Here is a 12,224-nt window from a genome sequence, read left to right as displayed (position 1 = left end):
AAGGTTTTTGTGTCTTCCAATAGTATTTTCTAACAAAAGAATGCATTATAATTTGTACCTGTTTTATTTCCCAGGTGTTTTATTTTCCAGATGCATTTACTGTAGAAAGAACAATGTTTCCCAATGGTATATAGTTTTTCTTTAATCCTTAGGTAGGAGATTAAATATTTATTACATATTTAGTGAAATATTGTGAAGTCCTGGGTTAGTTATTACATGATACTTTGAAGCACTATTTTAAAAACCTGTTGATATTTGTCTTCATAATTCTGTATAGTGATTTATGCGTCGGTAATCATGATGGCTTTAAAATGATCATTAATATTTTAAAGTACAAAATCTACTTACAGCAAGACTAATCTTTAAATATAGTGGATGTAAACTATATTTCATAGAGTCTTCTTGAAAATTTTGAATCATTTTACACAATTAATATCAGGGTAAATGGCCATTGTTTTTATCACATAATAGGGCTGACAAAGAACTTACTGAAATACATCTATACAATATAACATTATCTTGTTTCCTTATATTCTTTGAGGCAACCATTTAAAAATTTGTGTATAACTTTATTATGAAATTTTATACACATAGACAAAAATAGAACATAAGGAACCTGATGTGCTTATCTTTCAGCTTCAATAATTATAACTGTATGGCATATCTTATTTCATCTATGCCTCCCTACTTACCCATACTTCAGGTTATTTTATATCAATTTCTAGATAACATATAATTTTATCTATATGGTTCAGTGCACATCTTTAAAAATGATTATAATACTGACTACATACAAAATTAACAATAAATTTCCAATATTATTAAATATTTAGTATTCTATTTTTTCTCATTGTTTATAATTTTATTTATATTTTTGAAGATAGAAGCAATGGGCTCAAGATATATTTTGAAGATAGCTTCTACACTAGTTTCTGTTTGATTGGTTTAATGGTGGAGAAAAGAGAGAGGAATTTGAAGGTGAAACAATTTTCTAGAGGTGTCGTATACTTAAATGAGGAAGACTGTAGAGGTAGATTTGGGTAAGAAGATAAAGCATTCGGCTGGAGAAATATCAAGATGGAAACATGTTAACATTTGGATGAATAAACCTGTAACTCAAAAAGGAGGTGTGGTTTAGAGACATACATTTGGAAATAGGTATATCGTAGATAATATTTATTTTTTTTACTTCTCTTGTCAGTTTCTTTTTTCTTCCTTTTTAAAATTATACCTTAAATTCTGGGATACATGTGCAGAATGTCTAGGTTTGTTACATAGGTATACATGGGCCATGGTGGTTTGCTGCAACCATCACCCTGTCAGATATCTAAGTTTTAAGCTCTGTCTGTGTTAGGTATTTGTCCTAATGCTCTCCCTCCCCATGACCCTCACCCCCCAACAGGCCCCAGTGTGTGATGTTCCCCTCCCTGTGGCCATGTGTTCTCATTGTTCAACTCCCACTTATGAGTGAGAACATACAGTGTTTGTTTTTCTGTTCCTGTGTTAGCTTGCCGAGAATGATGGTTTCCAGCTTCATCCATGTCCCTGCAAAGGACGCGAAGCCATTGTTTTTTATGGCTGAATAGTATTCCATGGTGTATATGTGCCACATTTTCTTAATCCAGTCTATCACAGATGGGCATTTGGGTTGGTTCCAAGTCTTTGCTATTGTGAATAGTGCTGTAATAAACGTATGTAATGCATGTGTCTTTATGGCAGAACGATTTATAATCCTTTGGGTTTATACCCAGTAATGGGATTGCTGGGTCAAATGGTATTTCTGGTTCTAGATCCTTGAGGAATCATCACACTGTCTTCCATAATGGTTGAACTAATTTACATTCCCACCAACAGTGTAAAAGCATTCCTATTTCTCCACATCCTCTCCAGCATTTGTTGTTTCCTGACTTGTTAATAATCTCCATTCTAACTGGCGTGAGATGGTATCTCATTGTGGTTTTGATTTGCATTTTTCTAATGACCAGTGATAATGAGCTTTTTTGTGTGTGTGTTGGCTGCATAAATGTTTTCTTTTAAAAAGTGTCTGTTCATATCCTGTGCCCACTTTTTGATGAGATTGTGTTTTTCTTGTAAATTTGTTTAAGTCCTTTAAGATTCTGGATGTTAGCCCTTTGTCAGATGGATAGATTGCAAAAATTTTCTCCCATTCTGTAGAGTGCCTGTTGACTCTGATGCTAGTTTCTTTTGCTGTGCAGAAGCTCTTTAGTTTAATTAGATCCCATTTGTCAATTTTGGCAATCGCTGCCACTGCTTTTGGTGTTTTAGTCATGAAGTCTGTGCCTATGCCTATGTCCTGAATGGTATTGCCTAGGTTTTCTTCTAGGGTTTTTATGGTTTTAGGTTTTACGTTTAAGTCTTTAATCCATCTTGAGTTAATTTTTGTATAAGGTGTAAGGAAGGGATCCAGTTTCAGTTTTCTGCATATGACTAGCCAGTTTTCCCAGCACTATTTGTTAAATAGGGAATCCTTTCCCCATTGCTTGTTTTGTCAGGTTTGTCAAAGATCAGGTGGTTGTAGATGAGTGGTATTATTTCTGAGGCCTCTGTTCTGTTCCATTGATCTATATATCTGTTTTGATACCAGTAGAATGCTGTTTTGGTTACTGTAGCCTTGTAGTATAGTTTGAAGTGAGGTAGTATGAGGCCTCCAGCTTTGTTCTTTTTGCTTAAGATTGCTTGGCTATACGAGCTCTTTTTGGGTTCCATATGAAATTTAAAGTAGATTTTTTCTAATTCTGTGAAGAAAGTCAATGGTAGCTTGATGGGAATAGCATTGAATCTATAAATTACTGTGGGTAGTATGGCCATTTTCACAATATTCGTGCTTCCTATCCATGAGCATGGAATGTTTTTCCATTTGTTTGTGTCCTCTCTTATTTCCTTGAGCAGTGATTTGTGGTTTTCCTTAAAGAGGTCCTTCATGTCCCTGGTAAGTTGTATTCCTAAGTATTTTATTCCCTTGCAGCAATTGCGTATGGGAGTTCACTCATGATTTGGCTCTCTGCTTGTCTATTATTGGTTTTTCCTTTCCATATTTAGTGCTTCCTTAAGGAGCTCTTGTAAGGCAGGCCTGGTGGTGACAAAAATCCCTCAGCATTTGCTTGTCTGTACAGGATTTTATATTTCCTTCATTTACGAAGCTTAGCTTGGCTGGATTATGAAATTCTGGGTTGAAAATACTTTAAGAATGTTGAATATTGGTCTCCACTCTCTCCTGGCTTGGAGGGTTACTGGAGAGAGATCTGCTGTTAGTCTGTTTGACTTCCCTTCGTAGGTAACCTGACCTTCCTCTCTGCCATTAACAGTTTTTCCTTCATTTCAGCTTGGAGAATCTGAAGATTATGTGTCTTGGAGTTGCTCTTCTCAAGGAGTATCTTAGTAGTATTGTGTGTGTTTCCTGAATTTGAATGTGGCCTGTCTTGCTAGGTTGGGGAAGTTCTCCTGGATAATATCCTGAAGAGTGTTTTCCAACTTGGTTCCATTCTCTCTGTCACTTTCAGGTACACCAATCAATCATAGGTTTGGTCTTTTCACATAGTCCCCTATTTCTTGGAGAGTTTTTTCATTCATTTTTATTCTTTCTTCTCTATTCTTGTCTTCATGCCTTATTTCAGTAAGTTGATCTTCGATCTCTGATATCCTTTCTTCCATTTGATTGATTCAGCTATTGATACTTGTGTATGCTTCACAAAGTTCTCATGCTGTGTTTTTCAGCTCCATCAGGTCATTTATGTTCCTCTCTAAACTGGTGATTCTAGTTAGCAGTTCCTGTAACCTTTTATCAAGGTTCTTAGCTTCCTTGCTTTGGGTTAGAACATGCTCTTTTAGCTCGGAGGAGTTTGTTATTACCCACCTACTGAAGCCTACTTCTGTCAATTTGTCAAACTCATTCTCCATCCAGCTTTGTGCCCTTGCTGGAGAGGAGTTGTGATCATTTGGAGGAGAAGCATTCTGATTTTTGGAATCTTCAGCATTTTTGTTCTTTTTTTCCCTCATCTTCATGGATTTATCTACCCTTGACTTTTGATGCTGATGACCTTTCAATGAGGTTTTTGTGTGGGCATCTTTTTTGTTGATGTCAATGTTATTGCTTTCTCTTTGTTAGTTTTTCTTCTAATAGTCAGGCCCCTCTTCTGCAGGTCTGCTGGAGTTTGCTGGAGGTCCACTCCAGACTGTTTGCCTGGGTATCACCAGCAGAGGCTGCAGAACAGCAAAGATTGCTGCCTGCTCCTTCCTCTGGAAGCTTCATCACAGAGGGGGACCCACCTGATGCCAGCCAGAGCTCTCCTGTATGAGGTGTCTGTCGACTCCTACTGGGAGGTGTCTCTCAGTCAGGAGGCATAGGGGTCAGGGACCCACTTGAGGAGGCAGTCTGTTCCTTAGCAGAGCTTGAGTGCTGTGCTGGGAGATATGCTGCTGTCTTCAGAGATGGCAGGCAGGAACATTTAAGTCTGCTGAAGCTGTGCCCACAGCCACCCCTTTCCCCAGGTGCTCTGTCTCAGGGAGATGGGAGTTTTGACTATAAGTCCCTGACTGGGACTGCTGCCTTTCTTTCAGCAATGCTCTGCCCAGTGAGGAGGCATCTAGAGAGGTAGTCTGGCCCAAGCCACTTTGCTGCACTGAGGTGAGCTCCCCCAAGTCCGAACTTCCTGGCTTCCTTCACACTATGAGGGGAAAACCACCTACTCAAGCCTCAGTAATGGTGAGTGCCCCTCCCCTCACCAAGCTCCATCACCCCAGTTCGACTTCAGACTGCTGTGCTGACAGCGAGAATTTCAAGCCAGTGGTTCTTAGCTTGCTGGGCTCTATGGGAGTGGGAACTAACAAGTAAGACCGCTTTGCTCCCTGGCTTCAGCACCCTTTCCAAAGGAGTGAACGTTTCTGTCTCGCTGGAGTTCCAGGCAACACTGCCGTGCAAAAAACACTCCTGCAGCTAGCTTGGTGTCTGCCTGAACAGCCGCCCAGTTTTGTGCTTGAAATCCAGTTTTGTGGTGTAGTCACCCGAGGGAATCTCCTGGTCTGTTGGTTGCAAAAACCGTGGGAAAAGCATAGTATCTGGGCTGGTTAGCACAGTCCCTCACAACTTCCCTTGGCTAGGGGAGGGTGGCCCCAGGCCCCTTGCACTTCCTAGCATTGAATCTATAAATTACTGTGGGTAGTATGGCCATTTTCACAATATTCGTGCTTCCTATCCATGAGCATGGAATGTTTTTCCATTTGTTTGTGTCCTCTCTTATTTCCTTGAGCAGTGGTTTGTGGTTTTCCTTGAAGAGGTCCTTCATGTCCCTGGTAAGTTGTATTCCTAAGTATTTTATTCCCTTGCAGCAATTGCGTATGGGAGTTCACTCATGATTTGGCTCTCTGCTATTTGGCTCTCTATTATTGGTTTTTCCTTTCCAAATTTAGTGCTTCCTTAAGGAGCTCTTGTAAGGCAGGACTGGTGGTGACAAAAATCCCTCAGCATTTGCTTGTCTGTACAGGATTTTATATTTCCTTCATTTACGAAGCTTAGCTTGGCTGGATTATGAAATTCTGGGTTGAAAATACTTTAAGAATGTTGAATATTGGTCTCCACTCTCTCCTGGCTTGGAGGGTTACTGGAGAGAGATCTGCTGTTAGTCTGTTTGACTTCCCTTCGTAGGTAACCTGACCTTCCTCTCTGCCATTAACAGTTTTTCTTTCATTTCAGCTTGGAGAATCTGATGATTATGTGTCTTGGAGTTGCTCTTCTCAAGGAGTATCTTAGTAGTATTGTGTGTGTTTCCTGAATTTGAATGTGGCCTGTCTTGCTTTTGCTCACCCTCTGTGGGCTGCATCCACTGTCTAACCAGTCCCAATGCGATGAACCGGGTGCCTCAGTTGAAAATGTAGAAATCACCCGCCTTCTGCGTTGGTCCTGCTGGGAGCTGTGGACCACAGCTGTTCCTATTCAGCCATCTTCCATAGATAATATTTAAAACTTTGAGAATAAAGGAGACAAATGAAAGAGAGACTACAGAGTAAGAAAAGAAGAGTTGCTCAGGACTAAGCCTGACCAACCTGATGTTCCTGAGGAGAATGAGAAGAAGGGATCACAGAAAAATGAGGGTGTAGTGCTGCTGAAACGCAGAGACATGGCTCAAGAAAGCAGTAGGGTGTTGAATACTGCTGAGAGGTTTAATGCAATGAAAACTGAAAAATGCTTAACTCGTCTGAGACTGGGATCCTCCACTTGCATATGTTCTGCTTTTGGGAGAGTCACCTAATGTATTTGGATTTGTTTCATCATCTGTAAAATAGTTGTGCTTGTGAAAGGAGGTGTTGAGTGCTGTGAAAGGAGGGGGTTTGCTTGGGAAGTGCCAGACATTGCATTGGATAATGCAAGATGATTAACTGTAGAGGTGAGGGTGGAGTAGATGATCTGCCAACTCTAAAAATGTATGAAATGTGAGCCTATGTACAGAATGATAGTATTTAACTTCACAGGATGGATGAAAGGATTTTCTGTATCACTCACTAAAGTACCAAGTACTAGGTAAATACAAAGTATTATTTCTGTTTACTGAGAATATACATATCAAAGGGAATTGAGGATTTGTGGCAGCTGTTTTAAGATAGACGTAGGCTATAGCCATGATGGGTGATCTCATATAGAAGAAGCTGGAGGCAGAATTGTCAGGTCTGTGAACCCAAATGTTAGTGCATCAGCACCTTAGAAATTAAGAGGTCCCTGAGGCTTTGAGATTGACTTGCGTCTGGTCTTCTCAAGTGACAGCCACTAGGAGATTTTGCCTTGTTCTCATACCACAGAACTATCTCCATAATCTGAGGCCACCTGCTGGGTGGTCAGGTCAGAACATCCTTCCTTTTGATACCACTCTCAGAATTGCCCACTCCTGCCCACTACCACACATTTAATTTTATATAGGGGAGAGAGTGGAAGGGGAGGAGGATCCCTGTTCCCCAGGGCCTTGCCACGGAAATAATGCTGAGGCTTCCACTGCTTCCTAGTGTGTCATGCAGGGAGAAATCACTGGGTCCTCATGCAGCAATCTTTTGCATTTGGGAACCTCATGTACAGTGAATGCTGAATAAATACTTGTTTTTCTTAAAAAGGGAATAGCTAGCAATTCATACTGTGTGTATTAGTGGGAGGCAAGGCTAACCTTTGCCATTGGCCTATGGTGTCGGCCCTGTGGGATGATTTTGCAAATGTTCTGTTCCCACTTTAGTAACTTTCTGGATGATTACAATTCTACTTTTAGAATTCCACCCTTTAATGGGGCATTGTTCTCTGACAAAATGCAAGGGAGAGTGAAATCACCTCATTAGCTTTTTATATCTTACTGCATTTGAGTCATTTGGATCTCTCTTGAGAGCAGAGTTTGAAAGGGATGTTGACAAAGCCGGGGAGCTGAAGGAAGGTGGGGAACTACACAGAGAATCATAGCTACAAAAATCTAGTTCTACAGATTTCACAGTTGTCCCTAAGACCAGTCCTGATCAGTAGCTTTCACAAGGCACATACCCGAGGACAATGTGTGCTCCCTCTCATTCTGTCTGTTTTTCAGTAATTCCTTTATACTTCACTTTGAATACGTATTGTGAGTCAAATGTCCCACACATAGTCACATGTTCTTAATACAGTTACACCCAGATGCACAGAGAGTAACGATTTTAGTCTCTCTCAACTTCAAATTTTGTGTGACCGATTGATTAACACAGTAACACGAGCAAACACGAAGTACCAGAGTTTCAGGTGACACATTTAATTAATGACATTCAGGCAAGCAAAGAAAGATAAGCATTCTGGTAGCAGCCAATTACAAATTACAGATTAATGAATGTAATTTTGGGTTTCAGAGATTTTCCTATTTTATTCTAACACTGGGATCAACATTAATCAGCTCAGAAGGGGGAAGGTGCAGGCCTGCTAAGCAAGGCATCCATCTAAGGATAGCTTTTGCTTTTGCTCCATCTGCATGACCGATTAGACAGAATTACCAAACTTAATCTGACCTCTAGTGGCACCTCGTGTTAACAAGCACATTTGAAATCCACTTAGGAATTTTGCTGTGAGAATTCTAGTATCATCCCATCTCACAGCTGGAAGGAACCTTAGAGATGATCTGCTTGGCAGGCTTCTACCCACTCCCCGATTTCACAGATGAGGAGACTGAGGCCTGGAGATATTGATGAGTGATGATACAAATTGAATAGCTAATTGATAGAAAAGTCAATGATGACAGAATCCAAGTTTCTAAACAATTTTAATTTTAATTTCTGTGGATACATAGTAGGTGTATACATTTATAGGATACATAAGATATTTTGATACAGGCATGCAATGAGTAATAATGACATCATGGAAAATGAGGTATCCATCCCGTCAAGTATATTTATCCTTTGTATCACCAACAATCTAGTTACACTGTTTTAGTTATTTTAAGATGCACAATTAAATTATTATTGAGTAGAGTCGCTCTGTTGTGCTATCAAATACTAGGTCTTATTCATTCTTTCTAACTATTTTTGTACCCATTAAACCATCCCAATCTCCCCCATACCTTCCTACTACCCTTCCCAGCTTATGGTAACCATTCTTCTTCTATCTCCAGAATCCAGGTTTTTAGATTTCTACACTGTTATGACTGTATTAGCAGAGAAAAGTCAATATGCAAGTCTGTAAGATTCTTGATAAGAATAAGCTTAGGTGTATACAATTAATGGCTGTCTGAAATGTCAAAAGCATCAAAACACTTTTGGTTCAATATCTGTATATTTTAGCCCAAAGTTCCAGAGTTTTATGGCATTATCTGAATCAAAGTAACTGATTTTGGTTTAGCTACATTTAAATGGTGAATTTCTTTGATTTTTTTGAGTCAATGGTTTATAACTATTACTCTTAGCAAGTGAGATGATTGTAATGATTTAATCGGACCAACAATTCAGTGAACTAATCTAATATTCAGTTCTAAATCTCAGGAATATTCAAACTGGGACAACGTATGAATCTTTTTGTACTCATTTCCAGGATTTTTACTCAAACCACAGGCTGTGTTAAGCAGTTGAAAATAACTCAGACTTCAGGTTTGAGTAGACCTGGTTTAGAATTCTGGATTCTTCTCTGCATTCATTTCTATTGCTGCTGTAACAAATTACCACAAACTGAGTGATTTAAAGTAACACACACTTACTTTCCTTTATTTCTGGAGATCAGAAGTCCCAAATACATTTTAAGGGGCAACTAGGCGTCAGCAGGGTTTTTTCCTTCTGGTGGCTTCAGGGCAGAATCCTTTTCTGGACTCTCCTACTTCTAAAGGTTGCTGACATCCCTTGGCTCCTGGCTACATCACCCCAACCTCTGCTTCCATGGTCATATCGCCTTCTCTTCTGCAGTAAAATTTCCCCTTTATGAGGATACACATGACCACATTTATGGGCCACCTGGATTGCTTGGGTAATCTTGCCATCTTTGAATCCTGATTTTAATCACATCTACAAAGTTCCTTTTGCCATGTAAGGTAATGTTAACAGGTTCTAGGGATTATGATATGGACATCTCGAGTGGGTTTTTTATTCAGCCTGCCACAATCTCTTACCAGCTGTGTGATCTAGGTCTAATCTTCTTAACTAGCTTTATTGAATTGGTCATGAGGATTAAAACAGAGGATAGATAAAACACACCTAGCAAACTACCTGGTGCACAATAGGTGCTCAGCAACAGCAATGTTCTCTTCTTTTCCCTTGGCTTAATCAATAGATGAAATATCTAACAGTAGATTATGCATATAGTGGAGGAGGTTTATATTCAGTGTAGTCCAAGATCTGGTTTCTAGAAGCAGAATTACCACTGGGTAGATGAAGTAGAAACCGGAAATCCCTGAAATGCAGTATTTCTCAGTCCAACCTTTCCCAAAAGATGAATTCCTCTCTCCACCCTCTTGAATGGTGCATCTTGCATTTTGATTTTGGAAACTTGATTACTTTCTTCATCAGATTGTCCTTTCTTAGTCTGCATAGATAAAAACTTCATTGCTGGTAATCAAATTAATTGTCTTTTAAAATAATTATGTCCTGGGGCAATCAATTATACAAGTCTACAGATGGCACATAAAGTGTGTGCTGAATGGAATGATAATGGAAAATGAACTATATTCAGGTTTACCCTGTTTTATTGTTTCTACTCGGCCATGTAGTTGGTCTACCTGAGAGGGATACTTAAAGAAATGTACTGCTGCTTCCTTTTTGTCCGACATCTTAGCAAGCCTGTGGTGTCCGCGGCTGCTCTCCGAGCTTCGCAATGCCGCCCAAGGACGACTAGAAGAAGAAGGATGCCGGAAAGTCGGCCAAGAAAGACAAAGACCCAGTGAACAAATCCGGGGGCAAGGCCAAAAAGAAGAAGTGGTCCAAAGGCAAAGTTCGGGACAAGCTCAATAACTTAGTCTTGTTTGACAAAGCTACTTACGACAAACTCTGTAAGGAAGTTCCCAACTATAAACTTATAACCCCAGCTGTGGTCTCTGAGAGAGTGAAGATTCGAGGCTCCCTGGCCAGGGCAGACTTTCAGGAGCTCCATAGTAAAGACTTATCAAACTGGTTTCAAAGCACAGAGCTCAAGTAATTTACACCAGAAATACCAAGAGCGGAGATGCTCCAGCTGCTGGTAAAGATGCATGAACAGGTCCAACCGACTGTACATTTGGAAAAATAAAACTTTATTAAATCAAAAAAAAAAAAAAGAAATGTACTGCTATATTTGGCCTCTTATGTTTTGCTTTCCTTCTCTTTTTATCATCTTTTACAACACAGATTCAGAGAAAACGTGTGTAGTAGAACTCAGTTTCCTTGATTATTGGTAATGATGTCCAACAACTTGATGTGAAATGATTCACTGATAGCCACTCTGGAAGCCTTACTTTGAACGTCTTTCTTAGTGACACCATTAATTACAGGCTGCAGTCTGGCTATCATCACACTGAATGTGGCCTTCAATGCTTCCTTTGCATGTGTTCAGATGGGCAATCACTCTGTAGTTTTCCCCAGTGATAATACTTACCATAATGGGCTATTGCATGCATTGATGCCAGCTCCCTGAAGGCATTTCTCCAGGGTGGAAACTGACATATAGAAAAAAGGTGAAGGCAAAATAAGACTGACATCTATGGCTCCTTAAAATGATTTTCTCTCAAATCAAGACATGGGTCCATCCTATGCACATGGCTACATATAGTTGCCATTACCATACAATGGCCCTTCCTTTTTTTTCAGAGTGTTCCAGATTTGCATTAAGCTGTCACCCAGTGGCTGTGTAACTAGCTGCTTTTGTGACTGTTACAGGTAAGTGATTGAAAAACATAGATCCTTTTGAGAAATGTCTGTTCATATCCTTTCCCCACTTTTTGATGGGGTTGTTTGTTTTTTTCTTGTATATTTGTTTGAGTTCTTTGTAGATTCTGGATATTAGCCCTTTGTCAGATGAGTAGGTTGCAAAAATTTTCTCCCATTCTGTAGGTTGCCTGTTCACTCTGATGGTAGTTTCTTTTGCTGTGCAAAAGCTCTTTAGTTTAATGAGATCCCATTTGTCAATTTTGGCTTTTGCTGCCGTTGCTTTTGGTGTTTTAGACATGAAGTCCTTGCCCATGCCTATGTCCTGAATGGTACTACCTAGATTTTCTTCTAGGGTTTTTATGGTATTAGGTCTAACATTTAAGTCTCTAATCCATCTTGAATTAATTTTCGTATAAGGGGTAAGGAAAGGATCCAGAAGACATCCATACAGCCAACAGACACATGAAAAAATGCTCGTCATCACTCGCCATCAGAGAAATGCAAATCAAAACCACAATGAGATACCATCTCACACCAGTTAGAATGGCAATCATTAAGAAGTCAGGAAACAATAGATGTTGGAGAGGATGTGGAGAAATAGGAACACTTTTACACTGTTGGTGGGATTGTAAACTAGTTCAACCATTATGGAAAACAGTATGGCGATTCCTCAAGGATCTAGAACTAGATGTACCATATGACCCAGCCATCCCACTACTGGGTATATACCCAAAGGATTATAAATTACTCTACTACAAAGACACATGCACACGTATGTTTATTGCGGCACTATTCACAATAGCAAAGACTTGGAATCAACCCAAATGTCCATCTGTGACAGACTGGATTAAGAAAATGTGGCACATATACACCATGGAATACTATGCAGCCAT

General features: G+C 39.7%; 1 pseudogene; it reads left to right on the top strand.

Annotated features, from left to right (window-relative positions):
* The first annotated feature begins 10,303 nt into the window (after positions 1–10,303).
* On the top strand, positions 10,304–10,695 carry LOC117076710 (annotated as a pseudogene).
* Positions 10,696–12,224: the final 1,529 nt, after the last annotated feature.

Source organism: Trachypithecus francoisi, unplaced genomic scaffold, assembly GCF_009764315.1.
Source record: "Trachypithecus francoisi isolate TF-2019V2 unplaced genomic scaffold, Tfra_2.0 Lachesis_group0, whole genome shotgun sequence".
Classification (NCBI taxonomy): Eukaryota; Metazoa; Chordata; class Mammalia; order Primates; family Cercopithecidae; genus Trachypithecus; species Trachypithecus francoisi.
This window is presented reverse-complemented; position numbering and strand designations above follow the sequence as displayed.